Source organism: Ovis canadensis, chromosome 18 (genome assembly GCF_042477335.2).
Source record: "Ovis canadensis isolate MfBH-ARS-UI-01 breed Bighorn chromosome 18, ARS-UI_OviCan_v2, whole genome shotgun sequence".
Classification (NCBI taxonomy): domain Eukaryota; kingdom Metazoa; phylum Chordata; class Mammalia; order Artiodactyla; family Bovidae; genus Ovis; species Ovis canadensis.
The window spans coordinates 68,700,513-68,719,771 of record NC_091262.1 but is presented as its reverse complement, the minus strand read 5'-3'; positions in this window follow the sequence as shown (position 1 = coordinate 68,719,771).

The window sequence follows — 19,259 nt, the reverse complement described above, 5'->3', positions numbered from 1 at the left end:
TGACTAGACAGACCTTTTTTGGTAAAGTAATGTCTCTGCTTTTTAATATGCTGTCTGGGATGTTCATAGCTTTTCTTCCAAGGAGCAAGCGTCTTTTAATTTCATGGCTGCAGTCACCATCTGCAGTGATTTTGGAGGTTATTTATGACCTTGCTAATCATATTTGGATTTGATGTTTAAAGAGAGAAAAAGAATATATAGAGCAGAAATTATGAAAATTATAATCAGGTTTAGGGTAGGTTGAGATTTCCTTGGATGTCAGTAATTATGTACACAAACAAGTTCTATCATTCCATGGTTTAGTTATAAGACTACTCACTTATCTTTCTTGGACAATGATCTTAAGTACCTGGTCTCAAAGTGGGAATTCTTTGACTAAGAGAAAGAATTATGTCTGGTTCGCTTCTCTATCTCCAGCATAATAGATACTCAATAAATACTTGTTGGTCCAATCTGACACTCATATTTGAATAAGTTTTATAAATTTATTGAATATTACCATTGTGCCTACTGTGTACAAGCAGATGTCAGAATTCCTTTAATCGCCGTGTGTTGTTGGAAGGCATTCAAGTTTTAAACCCCCTCTGTTTAAAATTCATCTGCCTTGACCTGGGTAAGTAGACTTCCTTGTGTTACTCCTAGATTTGCAGAATACTCTTGAAACTTCTTGACTGAGTTTCCAGCTGATCTTCATCCCTTTTTGCTCAACAATGGACCATGGTAATCTTATTCATTGGAAATGAAATGAGCTCATTTGCCAAAAGGCTAATCTGAGGGAGTAGGAATGTGCAATTAAATACGCTTGGAAGCGCATAAACACAGGATCTTCCTAGGATGTGCTAATGCTTCACTGGGCATGACTTGGTGTGGAACTCTCTAAGTAAGTTTAATAGAGGGAGAGGAAAGACCTTGCCCTAATATTTATGTGAAAAGTCATTTGTCACCTAATTGGAAGACTAAGATGGAGAAATAAATTGTAATAATAATGATTTTTAGGATATTACACTACATACAGCTTTTCTCATTCCCTAATCTTTGTCCACATTTTTAGGATTTTCCAATGAAAAGAGCCTCAATCTCTGATTCACATTTAAACTTGCTATCTCAGGAAAGTCCCTTTTACTGCAAGGAGATCAAACCAGTCAATTGTAAAGGAAATCAGTCCTGAATATTTATCGGAAGGACTGATGCTGAAGCTGAAACTCCAATACTTTGGCCACCTGATGCAAAGAACTGACTCACTGGAAAAGACCCTGATGCTGGGAAAGATTGAGGGTGGGAGGAGAAGGGGATGACAGAGGATGAGATGGTTGGATGGCATCACTGACTTGACGGACATGAGTTTGAGTAAGCTCCAGGAATTGGTGATGGACAGGGAAGCCTGGCATGCTGCAGTCCACGGGGTCGCAAAGAGTCGGACACAACTGCGTGACTGAACTAAACTGAACTGGATCTCAGGAAAAGTTAGCAAAACTGTTATCTCTTATTCCTGGATACATCAGCAACCTAGAGAGGAAAAAAACTTTGCCATCACTTTCCCCACTGTCTTGCTTTTTTCTGATTTTCATTTTTTTCTATTAATATTTATTATACATATGATGTAATTCTTCCATTAGCTGCTTCTTCATACAGCTAGAATCTGACACTGTGTACCTCACAAACTGCACCCCCCGCCATATCTTCTCTGTCTATTGACGTCCCAGTTATAAAGAAGGTCCACCTGGGTCCCAAAGACAGAATACTGGCACACGCTTCCATTCTGCCACTTACAGCGCTCTTACTGCTCAGACTCTTGGTGCTGCCTCTTTTACCTTCCTCTCAACCTCACTATCCCAACTTTGTTCATACAACTGCTACGTGGCTCAAGGCTTGTCTTTGGAAAGCATTCCCTGGCTCTAATCCCCCCACCCTTTCAGGCTGGAATGTGCTATCTTTCTATATTGCCATAGCACCATGTAACTGTCATCTATATTGTGTTTTTCTAAGGTTAATCCAGGTTGAATTATTTATCTATATATTTTTGGCTGCACTGGGTCTTAGCTGCTGCACACAGGCTTTCTCTGGTCGCGAGGAGCAGGGGCTGCTCTCTAGTTGCAGTGCACAGGTTTCTCACTGTGGAGGCTCCTCTTGCTGCAGAACACAGACTCGAGGCATATGGGCTTCAGTAGTTGCGATGCGCTGGCTTAGTTGCTCTGTGGCATTTGGAATCCTCCTGGAGAAAGGATTGAACCTGTGTCCCCTGCATGGGCAGGCGGATTCTCTACTGCTGGACTGACAAGGAAGTCCCATATTTTGTTATAATTTGTTTTCTCATCTGTCTTCTCACTAGGTATTACCCCTACCATAGTTCCTTAAGGGTAGGAACAGTATCTTATTCACTGTTGTATTCCTAGCACCTGGCATCAGCACTGGAATTGGACAGGGATCTCATCATCAGGGTTTAATGTTTTGGAGCCAAAACATTAGATTTCTCATATCTTTTTTTTTTTGGCTGTACTAGGTCTTCGTCATGGTGCACAGGCTTCTCTTCCTGTAGGGCACAGGCTCCAGAGCTTGGGCTTAGTTGCCTTGCAGCATATGGGATCTTAGTTGCCTGACCAGGGATCAAACCTCTGTCTGCCTCCTGCATTGGAAGGCGAACTCTTAACCACTGGACCACCAGGGAAGTCCAAGCTTATACCTTAGCACTAGTGAAAATTAATACAATGACACCCTAAATGCAAGCCTGTGATGCAAGCCTGTTCTTTTGGTCATACATGCAGAGAGAATCAGCCAGAACCGTTAGAGCACAGCTGTGGTTATAAATATATGCTTTTGGGAACCTCTCTCTTAGTCCTGCTGCTTCCCCTATCTTCCATGCAGACATCCAGTGGGTAGTGACAGAGATAAGTAACCACAGACAGTGAATTTTTTTTCTTATTTTGGTAGAAGACAATCATATTAGCTGCATCTTAACAATGAAGAAGATTTACCCCATAATGACTTGAACCTGAAACTCATCCTCTATCCCAGTTTCCTTTGATTTTTTTCATTTTGGGTAAGACTTGCCTGTGGCCACTTTTGGTTTGAGCTGATGACCTAGACTCACACCAGTTTCAATTCAACTAGAACACACAGCATCGAAGTTTCTATATCTTGTTATGTGTTAGCCAACAGGTCATTTAAAAAACCCTTATTTTTAATGATTAAAAAAACCCCTTATTTACAAAACAGAATCACAGACAGAGAAAACAAACTTATGGTTACCAAACGGGAGTGTGGAGGAGGGATAAATTAGAAGTTTGGGATTAGCAGATACACACTGCTGCTGCTGTTAAGTCACTTCAGTTGTGTCTGACTCTTTGTGACCGTATGGACTGTAGCCCACCAGGCTCCTCTGTCAATAGGACTCTCCAGCCAAGGATCCTGGAGTGGGTTGCCATTTCCTTCTTCAGATACACACTACTATACATAAAATAGATAACTGAATCACTTTGCTGTACATAAAGTGAAACTAACACAACATTGTAAATCAACTATACTCTAAAATAATAATTAAATTAAAAACTGGAATAAACAACAAGGTCCTTTTGTACATAGCACAGGGAACTATATTCAATATCCTGTAATAAACCATAATGGAAAAGAATACGAAAAAATAACATGCATATACATGTATAACAATCACTTTGCTGTACACCAGAAACTAACACAACACTGTAAATCAACTATACTTCCATTTTTTTAAAGGTTATAGATTTTTTAAAAAATACTCTTATTGTTGCTATTTATTGTACATATGCTTATTATGGAAATATTTTAAGAAGCAAGATCTGCTATTTATTTTCTAGGACTTTCTAAACATGCTGGAGTCACATTGCATGCTTTTCTGTAAGTTCTGAATACAAATTTTCATAACCACAAAGAAAACTAACTTTGGGGGCATAGAATCAAGTGATGGATAGGTCTTGTGCATGACTCTTGTTCAGCTGGTGTCTGCATGACAGTTCCTCAGATGATGAATGTCCTCTTTGATGGCTGAGAGCCTTCTCCTGCTATATCTGGTAAGAATCACTTCAGGTCCCTTGCTGCTAAGTCACTTTAGTCGTGACCAACTCTGTATGACCGCATAGATGGCAGCCCACCAGGCTCCCCTGTCCCTGGGATTCTCCAGGCAAGAACACTGGAGTGGGTTGCCATTAGGTTACTAAGATTGTGAAACTAAGATATATGGTATTATTCATGTTGCTTTTTACAAGATGAGATATGGTCTATAAAATCAACTCTCAGGAGACCTGAGGAAAAGAATGTGCAGGTGAAGAAGCAAAGTGCTCTTACCCAAGGCAGAAGAGAGACAAAATATAAACCTGGGGAGCACAGCAAATGTGCATTCATTGGCAGCTTGAATTAGTGTCCTCTCATCCTGAACCAGGAAAAGACAGGGAAATCTGGAAGCAGGATAAAATAAGACACCAGTATCAGATGACCAATATATCTACTACTGTGGAAAGAATCCCTTAAAAGAAATGGAGTAGCCCTCATAGTCAACAAAAGAGTCCAAAATGCAGTACTTAGTGGCAATTTAAAAAATGACAGAAGGATCTCTGTTCTTTTCCAAGGCAAACCATTCAGCATCACAGTAATCCAAGTCTATTCCCCAACTTATAATGCTGAAGAAGCTGAAGTTGAATGGTTCTGTGAAGACCTACAAGACCTTCTAGAACTAACACCAAAATAAAGATGTCCTTTTCACCACAGGGGACTGGAATGCAAAAGTAAGAAGGCAAGAGATACCTGGAATAACAAGCAAGTTTGGCCTTGGAGTACAAAATGAACCTGGGCAAAATCTAACGGAGTTTTGCCAAGAGAATGCACTGGTCATAGAAAACACTGTCTTCCAACAACACAACAGATGACTCTACACATGGATGTCACCAGATGTCAGTACTAAAATCAGATAGATTATATTCTTTGTAGCCGAAGATGGAGAAGCTCTATACAGTCAGCAAAAACAAGACCTGGAGCTGACTGTGGCTCAGATAACCAGTTCCTTATTGCAAAATTCCAACTTAAATTGAAGAAAGTAGGGAAAACCACTAGGCCATTCAGTTATGACCTAAATCAAACCCCTTATGATTATATAGTGGAGGTGATAAATAGATTCAAGGGACTAGATCTGGTAGACAGAGTGCCTGAAGAACTACGGACAGAGATTTATAACATTGTATAGGGGATGATGATGAAAGCCATCCCCAAGAAAAAGAAATGCAAGAAGAAAAGTGGTTGTCTGAGAAGGCCTTACAAATATCTGAGAAAAGAGAAGTGAAAGGCAAAGGAAAGAGAAAGATATACCCAACTGAATGCAGACTTCCAGAGAATAGCAGGGAGTAATAGGACTGGTTTCAAATAGGAAAAGGTTTCAAATAGGAAAAAGAGTACATCAAGTCTGTATATTGTCACCCTGTTTATTTAACTTATATGCAGAGTACATCATGAGAAACACTGGACTGGAAGATACCGGGGACCAGCCCCGGTTGGATCCAGGGTATCTGAAGTGTGGACATTGTGGCAAGAGAGATAGAGAGATAAGGAAAGAATTTTGCAGTTAAGAAAATAGAGGAGAGAAAAAGGCTGATATTCCTTGGTTTACATAGAAAGCCAATAAAGTCCCAAGACAAGGGACTTACGCCATTCACGTAGGGCATAGGCGCCCGCTTGAATAGTGGAGGGTGCCCCACCTTGGGCTCCCTCTTGCGTGGGTCTTAGAAGCCCAGGAAGAGAAGTGAACATGGAAGACCCCTGCGCCCCAAGGGATCAGCCTAAAAAAGAGAGTAAGAGAGAAAAAAGAAACAAAGAATTGACACGGGGGAACCAGGCTTTCGTGGAACTGGCCCGTCACTTTATTTTTCAGGGAAGCTTTTATGCTTTGGGTTGTACATAGAGATAAATGTAAGAAACAGAGTCATGCAGGGTCAGCAGCTCTGACTCTTATCGAGACCAGGCTTTCTTTCTGCATACCTATCTGTATGCATAGGTCTTAGGTGATTTACATCATCTTCTGGCCAGGAGGCCTGTTAGCATTTTATGACCCTTTTCTGATAACGGTCCATCAACCAGAAAACTTATTTGCCCTAAAAGTGTTGTTCTTTCCAAAGTCTGGTGCCACTCTCAGAAAGCACTAAATAAAGTTACATTCTTACATAGCAAGGATATAATGATGTATAACAAAGAAAGAGGAGTACAGTGATTTATAACAAAGAGAAAATTCATTAACTCAAAAGTCTAGTATTGCCAACATCAAAACTACTATATTCCTTTTTCTACATCCCAATTACATTGATGAATATCCTCCCAGGTGCCTAAAAGATAAAGGATATGGAGGCCTGGCAGCAATCATTAACTCAACAATGAAACCCTTCACCAATATAATTCTTAGCTCTTTAAAAGGCTCTGTATCTTTAAGGTATTTTAAGCTTCCTGTGCCTCTCGCAGTTGGGAGGCTGTGAACAATCACATGCGTAGTTGTAAAAGTCCCGGTAAACCTGTCAGGCAAGTTAGAGAGGCATCAGAGGGGTCTGAGCTGAGACACTCCTTATACATGCAGGAGACTATTAACTGGAGCTCTAAGTGAACTTTTTTCAGAGAAAGGTGGCCAGGAATAGCCCCCTGTTAATGTCAGAGGAGTTGGTGAAAGTCATAAAATAGTAAGACAGACAGATTCTGGTTTTGGGGTAGATGCTCAAGCAGGTCCAGAGGGTCCCTCAAGTCCTGACTCATCTTTGCCTGTCAGGCCTCTTCCTCATGACCTTTGTCATGGGTGGGATCTCCCATACTGGCTCCTGGCAGGAAGAAACACAAGCTGGACTCAAGATTGCCGGGAGAAATATCAATAACCTCAGACAGGCAGATGACACCACCCTTATGGCAGAAAGTGAAGAGGAACTAAAAAGCCTCTTGATGAAAGTGAAAGAGGAGAGTGAAAAAGTTGGCTTAAAGCTCAACATTCAGAAAACGAAGATCATGGCATCTGGTCCCATCACTTCATAGGAAATAGATGGGGAAACAGTGGAAACAGTGTCAGACTTTATTTTTGGGGGGCTCCAAAATCACTGCAGATGGTGATTGATGCTTTTGAACTATGGTGTTGGAGAAGACTCTTGAGAGTCCCTTGGACTGCAAGGAGATCCAACCAGTCCATTGTGAAGGAGATCAGCCCTGGGATTTCTTTGGAAGGAATGATGCTAAAGCTGAAACTCCAGTAGTTTGGCCACCTCATGCGAAGAGTTGACTCATTGGAAAAGACTTTGATGCTGGGAGGGATTGGGGGCAGGAGGAGAAGGGGACGACAGAGGATGAAATGGCTGGATGGCATCACTGACTCAATGGACGTGAGTCTGAGTGAACTCTGGGAGATGGTGATGGACAGGGAGGCCTGATGTGCTGTGATTCATGGGGTCGCAAAGAGTCAAACACGACTGAGTGACTGAACTGAACTGAACTGAATAGGAAAGTCTTCCTAAATGAACAATACAAAGAAATAGAGGAAAACAATGGAATGGGAAAGACTAGAGATCTATTCAAGAAAATTGGAGTTACTGAGGGAACATTTCATACAAAGATAGGCACAATAAATGACAAAAATGGCTAGGACCTAAAAGAAGTAGAAGAGATTAAGAAAAGGTGCCAAAAATACACAGAAGAACTCTACGAAAAAGCTCTTAATGACCCACGATGATGTTAACCATGTTAACCACATGGTTAAACACAATGATGTGGTCACTCACCTAGAGCCAGACATCCTAGAGTATGAAGTCAAGTGGGCCTTAGGAAGCATTACTAAGAACAAAGTTAATGGAGATGATGGAATTCAATTTGAACTGTTTAAAATCTTAAAAAATGATGTGGTTAAAGTGCTGCACTCTTTATGCCAGCAAATGTGGAAAATTCAGCAGTGGCCACAGGACTGGAAAAGGTCAGTTTTCATTCCAATCCCAAAGAAAAGCAATGCCAAAGAATGTTCAAATTACTGTACAAATGCACTCATTTCACATGCCATCAAGATATTGCTCAAAATCCTTCAAGCTAGGCTTCACCAGTATGTGAACTGAGAACTTCCAGATGTACAAACTGGATGGAGAAAAGGCAGAAGAGCCAGAGAACAAATTGCCAACATCTGCTGGATTATAGAAAAAGCAAGAGAATTCCCAAAAAACATCTTCTGCTTCATTGACTATGACTGTGCTAAAGCCTTTGACTGTGTGGATCACAACAAACTGTGGAACATTCTTAAAGAGATGGGAATACCAAATGACCTTACCTGTCTCCTGAGAAACCTATATGCAGGACAAGAAGCAATAGTTAGAACTGGACATGGAACAATAGACTGGTTTAAAATTGAGAAAGGAGTATGTCAAGGCTGTATATTGTCACTCTGCTTATATACGCAGAGTACATTGTACAAAATGCTGGGTTGGATGACTCACAAGCTGGAATCAAGATGGCTGGGAGAAATATCAACAACCTCAGATATGCAGATGATACCACTTCAATGGCAGAAAGTGAAGAGGAACTAAAGAGCCTCTTGATGAAGGTGCAAGAAGAGAGTGGAAAAGCTGGCTTAAAACTCAACATTCATAAAATGAAGATCATGGCATCCAGTCCTATCACTTCATGGCAAATAGACGGAAAAAAGTGAAAACAGGGACAGATTTTATTTTCTTGGGCTCCAAAATCGCTGTGGATGGTGACTGCAACCACGAAAGTAAAAAATGGTTTCTTCTTGGAGGAAAAGCTGCGACAAACCCAGATAGTGTATTAAAAAGCAAAAACATCACTTTGCCAACAAAGGTCCGTCTAGTTAAAGCTATGGTTTTTCTGGTAGTAATGAATGGATGTGAGAGTTGGACCATAAAGAAGGCTGAGAGCTGAAGAATTGATGCTTTTGAACTGTGGTCCTGAAGAAGACCCTTGAGAGTCCCTTGGAAAGCAAGGAGATCAAACCAGTCAGTCCTAAAGGAACTCAACCCTGAATATTCATTGGAAGGACTGATGCTGAAGCTCTAGTACTTTGGCCACCTGATGTGAAGAGCTGACTCAGTGGAAAAGACCCTGATGCTGGGGAAAATTGAGGGCAAGATAGAATGGGGTGACAGAGGATGGATGGTTGGATGGTATCACTGACTCAGTGGACATGAGTTTGAGCAAACTCAGGGAGATAATGATGGACAGAGAGGCCTGGTGTGCTGCAGGTCATGGGGTCAAAAAGAGTCAGACGTGACTAGTGATTGTGCTGCAGCACATTGGTCGTGTCTGACTCTTTGTGACCCTATGGACCGTAGCTCACCAGGTTTCTCCGTCTGTGGGATTCTCCAGGCAAGAATCCTGGAATGGGTTGCCATTTCCTCCTCCAGGGGGTCTTCCTGACCCAGGGACTGAACCCACATCTCCAATGTCTCCTGCATTGACAGGTTCTTTAGCACTAGCACTACCTGGGAAGCCAGGTGACTTAGCGAGTGAACAACAATATGTAACCCAGGCCAAAATTGACAGAGCTTAAAATAGAGCATTTACAATAAAAATAGATGGGAAGGAACACATCCTAGACTATTGGTAATAATAAAATCAGTAGCAGAACTGAATCAAGCACTTACAGTGTGCTGGCAGTATGCTGAAAACTATTTATCACAGCAACTCTATGAGGAGTTCATGTTTATTTTTCCTATTTTAAAGATGAGGAAATTGAGGTACAGAGAGGCTAAGGCACAGCTATAGGTGGTAACACATTAAAGCAGGAGTGTCAGAGTCTTATTTATTTATTGGCGGCTCCTGGGCTTAGCTGCAGCATGTGGGATCTTGCGTTGCGGCACACGGGCCCTGTAATTTGTGGCACACAGGCTCTCTAATTGAGGTGCAGGGGCTCAGTTGCCCCACGGCATGTGGGATCTTAATTCACTGACCAAGGGTCAAACACATGTCCCCTGCATTGGACAGCAGAGTCTTAGCCACTGGACCACCAGGGGAAGTCCCAATCCCAGGATGTAATTTGTTCACGGACACAGGCTAATGGTAGAGATAGATTCAAACACAAGTTTGAGAATCCTGCAGTAATCCAGTCTCTGGATAGTTCCAAGGCTTGGACTGAATCCCATACCACTGAACTAATCTGCCTGGTAAGAACCACTACCACCACAACATGCCTTTGATGCTTTCCAGATCCAAACTGGAATAATTGCGCTGGTGCTTGACAGCAGTGCCTCTGACAATGTGCTGCTGGTTAGACAGGCTGCACAGGCAGCATCAACCCTGCCCCTGAAATGCCAAAACTCCCTTCTTGGCATTGTCAGCCCAGCAACCTGAAATCCACTTCTGTTGACTTTGAGATTTAAACCTTACATAACCCTTCACTGTCTCTACTCCTTTAATAGGCCCATGATTTCATGCCACAGTGAAGTCAAACAACCGAGACATTGGTTTCTGTTGCAGCAGCCGAATACAAGCCATCAAGGGGGAACCAAAGTCCTTTTGTCCAGAACAAATAGCCAAGCGTGACACTATGATGGAAATGCATGGTATTTCCTGGGGCTTATGGATGCAGGCAGCTGCCCCAAGTGCCCAGTCTGTATGTCATAACTTGAAGAAAACCAACTGGGATGGCCAAGTTTTAGGACAAGTGCTGGGGAGTGAGTTAGCCTGGAAGTCAATTCTCTCTCATCCAGAAATTTTGGTTTTGTTCCATCAGATACCTTAGAAACCAGACTCATTTTAGCTCCTCATTTCATATCTATTACCTTATTTGCTACATAGGTCAAAAGTTAGGAGTAGGGGACTTCCTTGGCTGTCCAGTGGTTGGAACTCCATGCTTCCAATGCAAGGGGCATGGGTTCAGCCTTTGTTGGGGAACTAAGGTCCCGCATGTTGTGCAACACAGCCAAAAAATAAAAAATAAATAAAACTAGTTTTAAAAAAATTTAAAGGACTTTCCTAGTGGTCCAGTAGTTAAGAACCCACCTGCCAACACAGGGGACGTGGGTTTGATCCCTGGTCAGGGAAGATCCCACATGCCACAGAGCAACTAAGCTCATATGCCACAATTACTGAGCCCAGGTGCTCTAGAGCTGTGCTCTGGACCAAGAGACAACGTGCCTGTGTGCTTAGTCATGTCTGACTCTTTGCAGCACTTTGGACTGTGGCCTGCCAGGCTCCTCTGTCCATGGGGTTTTCCAACAAGAATACTGGAGCGGGTTGCCACTTCCTTCTCCAGGGGCTCTTCCCAAGCCAGGGATCAAACCTACATCTCCTATGTCTGCTGCATTGCAGGCAGATTCTTTACCCACTGAGACATTGCTGCTGCTGCTGCTGCTAAGTCACTCCAGTTGTGTCCAACTCTGTGCGACCCCATCGACGGCAGCCCACCAGGTTCCGCTGTCCCTCGGATTCTCCAGGCAAGAACACTGGAGTGGGTGAGCCATTAGGAAGCCCTGGATCAAGAGAAGTCACTGCAGTGAGAAGACCACGCGCCACAAGGAAGAGAAGCTCCTGCTCACCACAACTAGAGAAAGCCAATCCACACAACAGAGACCCAGCACAGCCAATCAATCAATCAATAAAACAGGACAAATTTCCTAAGTATAATATTTTTTTAAAAAGTTAAGAGGAAAAACTAACTTGCAGATCCTGGGATAACTACCCATACAGAAAAAAATGATGTCTGTCCTGGTACCAGACCTTTCTGGGAGGCATCTTCCTTACCCCTTCTTGAGATCACAGATAAGTGCCATTTTCAGGCAGGGATCTTTGTGAAGTTCTCTGGCTTTAGGCTGAGTAGGAACAGCTGCTGTTTTGAACCTTGGGACTCTAATTCACAGTTACACTCAGCACCTTCCCTGCCCCAGCTCTGAGAGGTTGCCGAAGTCACCAGACACTCCAGACACCTTGTTTCATTCCTGAACACTGTCCAGATGCTCTCTTTCAGGAGAGTTAACAAGGAGATGGGGCTTCCCATTGCCCTCCCTCTAATGAACATCCCGAGTTTCTGCCTTCACAGGAGTTCCATTTTATTGATTTATTTATAGTTATTTATGGGTCATAAATGGTGGTCAGGGAAAAGATGAGGATCAACAGATTGAGACCAAGATATCTGTAAAAGCAGTAAAGCTTTTGCCTAACCCCAAGCCAACGCCTCTCAAGAGATGAAGCCATCTCTCATTTAGGGCTCTTGGTGAAAGTGTTGCAACAATGACTTTAGCCATGCAGCAGTGCTTAAATTCTGACCTGGCCTCTTGCCCAGGTGCAAGGTTTCGTCAGCCAAGGTTAGAGAACAGCCACACCTTACCCTAATGATTTTTGCCCAGAGTCTGTCCCAACCAATGAAGATTTCGAACCAGAATAATCATTAACATCACCACAGATTTACACAGAATGATTGTAACCTGACTTTCTGCCAGGTACTAAATAAACCTTCCAGCTTCAAGCTTGATGGCCCTTTCTCTGGTTTTAAAAGTTGTTCAAGCAGTTGCTCAAGTTTATTGCACATGGGAGCTGAACCTCACCAGGACAACAGTCAGGGGACTGTCAGACACAGATGGAGTCCTGGACCTAAGACAGGAGTTAGGAGCTATGAAACCGTGGAGGCAAACCAGGGGAGGGTCTCCTATTCCTGTCAAGAGATCAGAGGGGGCTTCTGCCTATGGCCAAAACCTAGTCACAGAAACTGGGTGTGAGATGTACTCAGTCAGCAACCAGAGGAAATAGCAAAGTGCCGTACTCCTGCAAAGAAATAGCACACACCCTTTTAGTAGAAGTAAAAAAGGCAAGACCCTTCATGGGCAAATAATATGGGATGTAGAAAGAGAAGACATTTCGGAGCCTGGATTCCCCACTGGGTGACCTGAGGGAAGTCACATAGTCTCTCTAGGACAGTTTTCTCATCTGTAAAACAGTTTTGATGATAGTATCCACCTTACAAAGTGCTTATGAGGATCAAATGAAGCAAGTGTGTTGCATGGAGTGTGGCAAGTAGGGCGCATTCAAACACTTAGACGTGGGTGAGTGAGGCTCTCAGAGAGCCCTGCTCTTTGGAGTGCCTTCCTCAAAGTATTTGAAATGCCTCTCCAGTGAAGACTGACACACTGTCCAGCCTAGACCTGGTCCCACAGGTCCCAGAATGATCTGGGACTAATGTGAACTTCAGGGTGCAGAATGTGAGACGGAAGCTAATGTTTGAATGCGCACCCTCAGTTTGGAATACTACAGATCCACACACACAGAAGCAGGAGGTAGACGTGCAAGGGACAGAACCGGGGAAGAGGTTCGGTGGACTCTCCTCACTGCCTGATCTTCACTTGAGATTCAGGGTGTGGTGACCCCGTCTCCTTTCTTTAAAATGATGATTGGCGGCTGTCTGTCCACAGCCTAAATTCACCTCCCCACCACAACTTCCTGCCCACTCAATTTCTTCCACAGGAACGTTTCTTCCACGGCATCAGGATGTCTGTAATTCAGGCCTCTAATTTCTCTCTACCCATCAGCTTCCACCTGCCCTCACCTGTCTCCAAATCTAGTTTAGAATCTATGGTTCATAATTTTAGTCACTCTCTCAAGGCAGTTCTAGATTCTTATTCCTCAGGGCTTTTATTTTATTACTTTTTTTACAATTCATCTGACAAAACTCCAGCCCCTGGTAAAACCAACACCCAGGTTTTTCTCCATGGCCATATCCTGAGATGATCCCCACCAGAGAAGAAAAGCGCAAGGCAGAGAAGATCACTGTGCCAGAGATTCCCAACTCCGTGCTCTAAAATGTAAGAGAACTGATATCTAGTTGGAAACACTGCTGCCAGGCATGAAGTATTGTATTTCCCAGCTGTCCTTATATGCAGGTGTGGCCGAGTGTCTATGTTACAGAAAACAAGGGAAAATGTTGTGCGACTGCAGCTGTAAGAGAGCTGATTCAGGGGAAGAGCCGCCCCTTACCACCCAGTGTGGCCCCTGAGGACATCTTGAACCATAAGGTAAGTTTGAGGATGGAAGCCAAGAGCCAAGCTGCTGAAGCAAAAAGTAGTCATTCTGATCCCTGATGAAGTCATGTGCCAGCCCTCGTCTTACCTCCATCATCTCTCTGTGTGAAAGAAATAAACTTTGATGTTTTTAAAGATGGCATTATTTTGCTGTGTTTTTCTTGTTATATACAGCTGAAGTCAAGCTTAATTAATATAACCACCAACCTCAGAAGGGCTTGAAATACTGCCTAACAAGCCTATCATTTCTTTCCTAGTTCATTCAGTTTTGAAATCTCTGTGTCTGTATCAAACTATCCCTACTCTTCCCCAGTATGTGACTTTCCACTTCCCACCACAGAGTCAGCAGATGACTGGGCTTCCTGATTCGCTGGCAAAACTGAAGTCATCAAATCCAAAATCCCTCAGATTCCTGCCACAAACACCTGCTTGCTTTCACTCCCTTACTACAGGTCCTCCCGTTACCATGGAGACCATTTTCCTCCTCCACCTGAAGCAAATCTCTCCACCAGACATCTGAGTCCCCTTCCTCATATGTTTTAAGAAGCCTTATCCTCTCAGTGTTAGACTTGGGCCATAAAGAAGGCTGAGCGCCAAAGGATTGATGTTTTCGAACTGTGTGTTGAAGACTCTTGAGAGCCCCCTGGACAGCGAGGAAATCAAACCAGTCAATCCTAAAGGAAATCAACCCTGTATATTCATTGGAAGGACTGATGCTGAAGCTAAAGCTCCAATACTTTGGCCACGTGATGCAAAGAGCTGACTCATTAGAAAAGACCCTGATGCTGGGAAAGACGGAGAGCAGGAGGAGAAGCAGGTGACAGAGGATGAGATGGTTGGACGGCATCACTGACTCAATGGACGTGAGTTTGAGCAAACTTAGGGAGATAGTGAAGGACAGGGAAGCCTGGTGTGCTGCAGTCCATGGGGTCACAGAGAGTCAGACACAACCGAGTGACTGAAGGACAACAACAATCCTCTCAAACATTCCAGAGGCCATAAAACAATGTTGTGGCCCACAGACATATCTTATGCTTAACCTATATAGGTTTTTTCCTTTTCTTTTTATCTTACTTAAAATGAGGGAAAATGGAGGGTAAAACCTTTCCTTTTTCATCTATAATTCCACAAGTTTTGATCAAGACATACATTTGTGTGTATACTGCCATCACCATCAAGAACAGTTCCATCAACCCCTAGGCCACCCCTGTGCCTCAGGCCAGTATTTAGAAGGAGCCTGTGCTCTCCAGAGTCTTGCAGTTTCTGCCACTCTCCATTTCTTACATCCCACTGTATCATTCATTTAGGTCACCTACTGGCCCCTTAGACATTTGAGTTTGAGGCTCCTGGATTATTCCTTCTCTTTCCTCTATCATGTAGCCAATGCCTTCCTGCTCATTCTTTCCCACTAGCACCTAGTCATGCTCAATCCTCCAACTTTAGGGGAAATCCCTCCTTTGACCTTTCCAGATGCTATTCTTCGTCACAACCAAACTTCTTAAAAGAGCTGTTACTGGGGGACACTCTTGGTCAAATTGCCCTTTATATACCTGATATTCTCCTGAAAATCATCTTATCTTGGTGAGAAGTTTTCTCTACTTCTTTGGAAAAAAACAAAAAACAAAAGCAAGTTAAACTAAAATTTTCCATATCTATTCAGATGACAGATTCCTCACATTGCCACAGCAGAATATGTAATATCCCTCCAAAATTCCGGTAAGAAATTTCTATCCAAATCATGCCAACCTGCTCTTTCATGTTAAAATTACAAATAATGCAAGTCTTGCCTATGACAGGTCTCAAATGAGGGAATTAGATGGTATTAGATCCAATGTCATATATATAAATAATTTCTGTCTCCACTTTCTCTTTGAAGGAATTACCTAGTGTAAGAAATCCTGTGTATTTCTTTTCCCATGAAGTATGGGGTCGACTTGAACATTTGGAAAAGGGAGAAAAAACATGAATTCACATCCACAGAGAACTGAAACAAACGTGGGTCACATTTAAATATTACTGAATATGGTTTTGAATAGAAAATAAAGGTACAGTGGAAAAAATCCCCTTCAACTGGCCTCTACCTACCCACATACTGAAATTCCTCCTTCACTGATGATTTTTAAAAGAACAAAAGTAAAGCCTGGCAAAAGGAAAGAAAGTCAATTCCAACTTTGCCCACATTCACTTTCTCCATTTCCTCCCCTCTTACACAGTCCTAAACTCTCTCCAATATCTTTTCCTCACCCCCATCACGCTATGAACATCTCTCACTAGGGTATAATGGTCTTTACGTCACAAGCTGATGGATAGTTTTCAGGCTTTGTGTTACTTGGTGACTTGTCAGCACCTCATTCCAGTAAGCACTCTCTGCTTCTTGAAACACTCTTTCTTTGGCTTCTTGGGACAACCACCTCTTGCTTTTCCTGTCCTCACCCTCCACCCTTCACCAGACTCACTAGGTCCTCTTGAAACATGCCTGCACACATGTCCAGTTATTGAGTCATGCCTGACTCTTTGTGACCTTATGGAGTGCAGTCCGCCAGGCTCCTCTGTCCATGGGATTTTCCAGGCAAGAATACTGAAGTGAGTTGCCATTTCTCTCCTCCGGGGGATCTTCCTGACCCAGGGATTGAACCAGCTTCTCCTCTGACTCTTGCCTTGGCAGGCAGATTCTTTTACCACTGAGCCACCTGGGAAACCCTTGGAAACATTTGATGTTATTCAGCCACTGAGTCATGTCCAACTCTTTGCCACCCATGGACTGTGGCATGCCAGGCTTCCCTGTCCTTCACTGTCTCCTGGAGTTTGCTCAAACTCATGTCCATTGAGTAAATGATGACATTCAACCATCCTCTGTTACCCTCTTCTCTTGCCTTTGATCTTTCCCAGCATCAGGGTCTCTTCCAGTGAGTCAGCTCTTCACATCAGGTGGCCAAAGTACTGGAGCTTCAGCATCAGTCCTTCCAATGAATATTCAGGGTTGAGTTCCTTTAGGATTGATTGGTTTGATTTCTTTGCTGTCCAAGGGATTCTCAAGGGTCTTCTCCAGCACCACAGTTTGAAAGCATCAATTCTTTGGCTCTCAGACTTCTTTATGGTCCAGCTCTCACATCCATACATGACTACTGGAAAAACCATAGCTTTAACTACTGGAAAAACCATAGCTTTGACTAGAAGGACTTTTGCTGGCAAAGTGATGTCTCTGCTTTTTAATACATTGTCTAGGTTTGTCATAGCGTTTCTTCCAAGGAGCAAACATCTTTTAATTTCGTGGCTACAGTCTCTGTCCACAGTGATTTTGGAGCCCAAGAAAATAAAATCTGTCACTGTTTCCACTTTTCCCCTATCTATTTGGCTGGATGCTATGATCTTCATTTTTTGAATGTTGAGTTTTAAGCCAGCTTTTCCACTCTCCTCTTTCAGCTTCATCAAGAGGCTCTTTAGTTCCTCTTCACTTTCTGCCACTGAAGTGGTATCATCTGCATATCTGAGTTTGTTGATATTTCTCCCAGCAATCTTGATTCCAGCTTGTGCTTCTTCCAGCCCAGCATTTCACATGATGTACTCTGCATACAAGTTAAATAAGCAGGGTGATCATATACAGCCCTGATGTACTGCTTTCCCAATTTTGAACCAGTCCATTGTTTCACTTCCAGTTCTAACTGTTGCTTCTTGTTCTGCATACAGGTTTCTCAGAAGATGGATAAAGTGGTCTGGTATTTCCATCTCTTTAAGAATTTTCCACTGTTTGTTGTGATCATCATAGTCAAAGGCTTTAGCATAGTCAATGAAGCAGAAGTAGATGTCTTTTCAGAATTCCCTTGCTTTTTTCTATAATTCAGCAGACGTTGGCAATTTGATCTCTGGTTCCTCTGCCTTTTCTAAATCTAGTTTGTATATCTGGAAGTTCTTGGCTCATGTACTGCTGAAGCCTAGTTTGAAGGATTTTGAGCATAATCTTGCTAGCAGGTGCAGCGAGTGCAATTGTACGGTAATTTGAACATTCTTTGGCATTGCCCTTCTTTGGGATTGGAATGAAAACTGACTTTTTCCAGTCTGATGGCCACTGCTGAGTTTTTCAAATTTGCTGGCATATTGAGTGCAGCACTTTAAAAGCATTATTTTTTAGGATTTGGAATAGCTCAGCTGGAATTCTATCATCTCCACTAGCTTTGTTTGTAGTAATGCTTCCTGAGGCCCAATTGATTTCAGACTCCAGAATGTCTGGCTTTAGGTGAGTGATCACACCTTTGTGGTTATCTGGGTCATGAAGATCTTTTTTGTATAGTTCTTCTGTGTGTTCTTGCCACCTCTTCTTAATCTCTTCCGCTTTTTGTTAGGTCCTTGCCTTTTCTATCCTTTATTGTGCCCATCTTTGCATGAAATGTTTGAAACATTACAGGCACTCAATAAATCTTTGTGGAATGAGTAAGTGAAATGCATGTAAATTACATGAACATTTATCAGGGAAGTCATCCAGGAGAAAAGGATGTGTAAGCTGGAGTTCTGAGAAAGAGGAGAAGTTAGGTAGGAGAACAGTCCAGGCAAATGCATGTAAGAAGGCTTTCAGCAGATGTGCCCAAGGAACCAGGGGAGCTCAGAGGGAATCCCAGACTCCTACCCTTAGTTTACAGTGCGATCTGGCCCCTCCTTTTTCTCTGACCCCGGCCAGTGATCCCCCACACCTTTCTTACCTCTGTCACACTGGCTGCCCTTTTCCTCCAACAGTTCGTCACCTCTTCCACCCCCATACTCCCTGCACCTCTGCTTCCAGCCCTAGGGCCTTTGAACTTTCTGTTTCCTGCCCCTATTTTCAAACAACTAGGTTTGTTTCATCACTTAGCTTCAGATCAGTATCTAAAGTAGCATCTTGCCTCCAAATATTCTCTCTTTCATCCCCTTGTTTATGGTTTTTCTTCAATTATCCCCACCTGAGTATATTTTGTCTATTTATCCATTCACTTCATTGTTCATTGACTCTAAATTTAAATGTAGTCCCTCCCCCATTAAAATCTAAGTTCCACGAGGGCAATGACATCATCAGTCTCGTTCTCTGTTGTATCCCCAGCACCTGGCACTTAGATGCTTGGCAAAGATTTGTGACAAGAACAATAGCTATGGCAGAGAGAGAGAGAGGAGAAGGAAAACAGAAGTTGGAACAGGCAGGGCCTCGGAGATTGCTTTATATCTTTTGGATCTTACTCTAAGGGGAATAAGAAGATAGGGAAGAGTTTAAGCAGGGAATTGATCTGACAATGTTTGTTT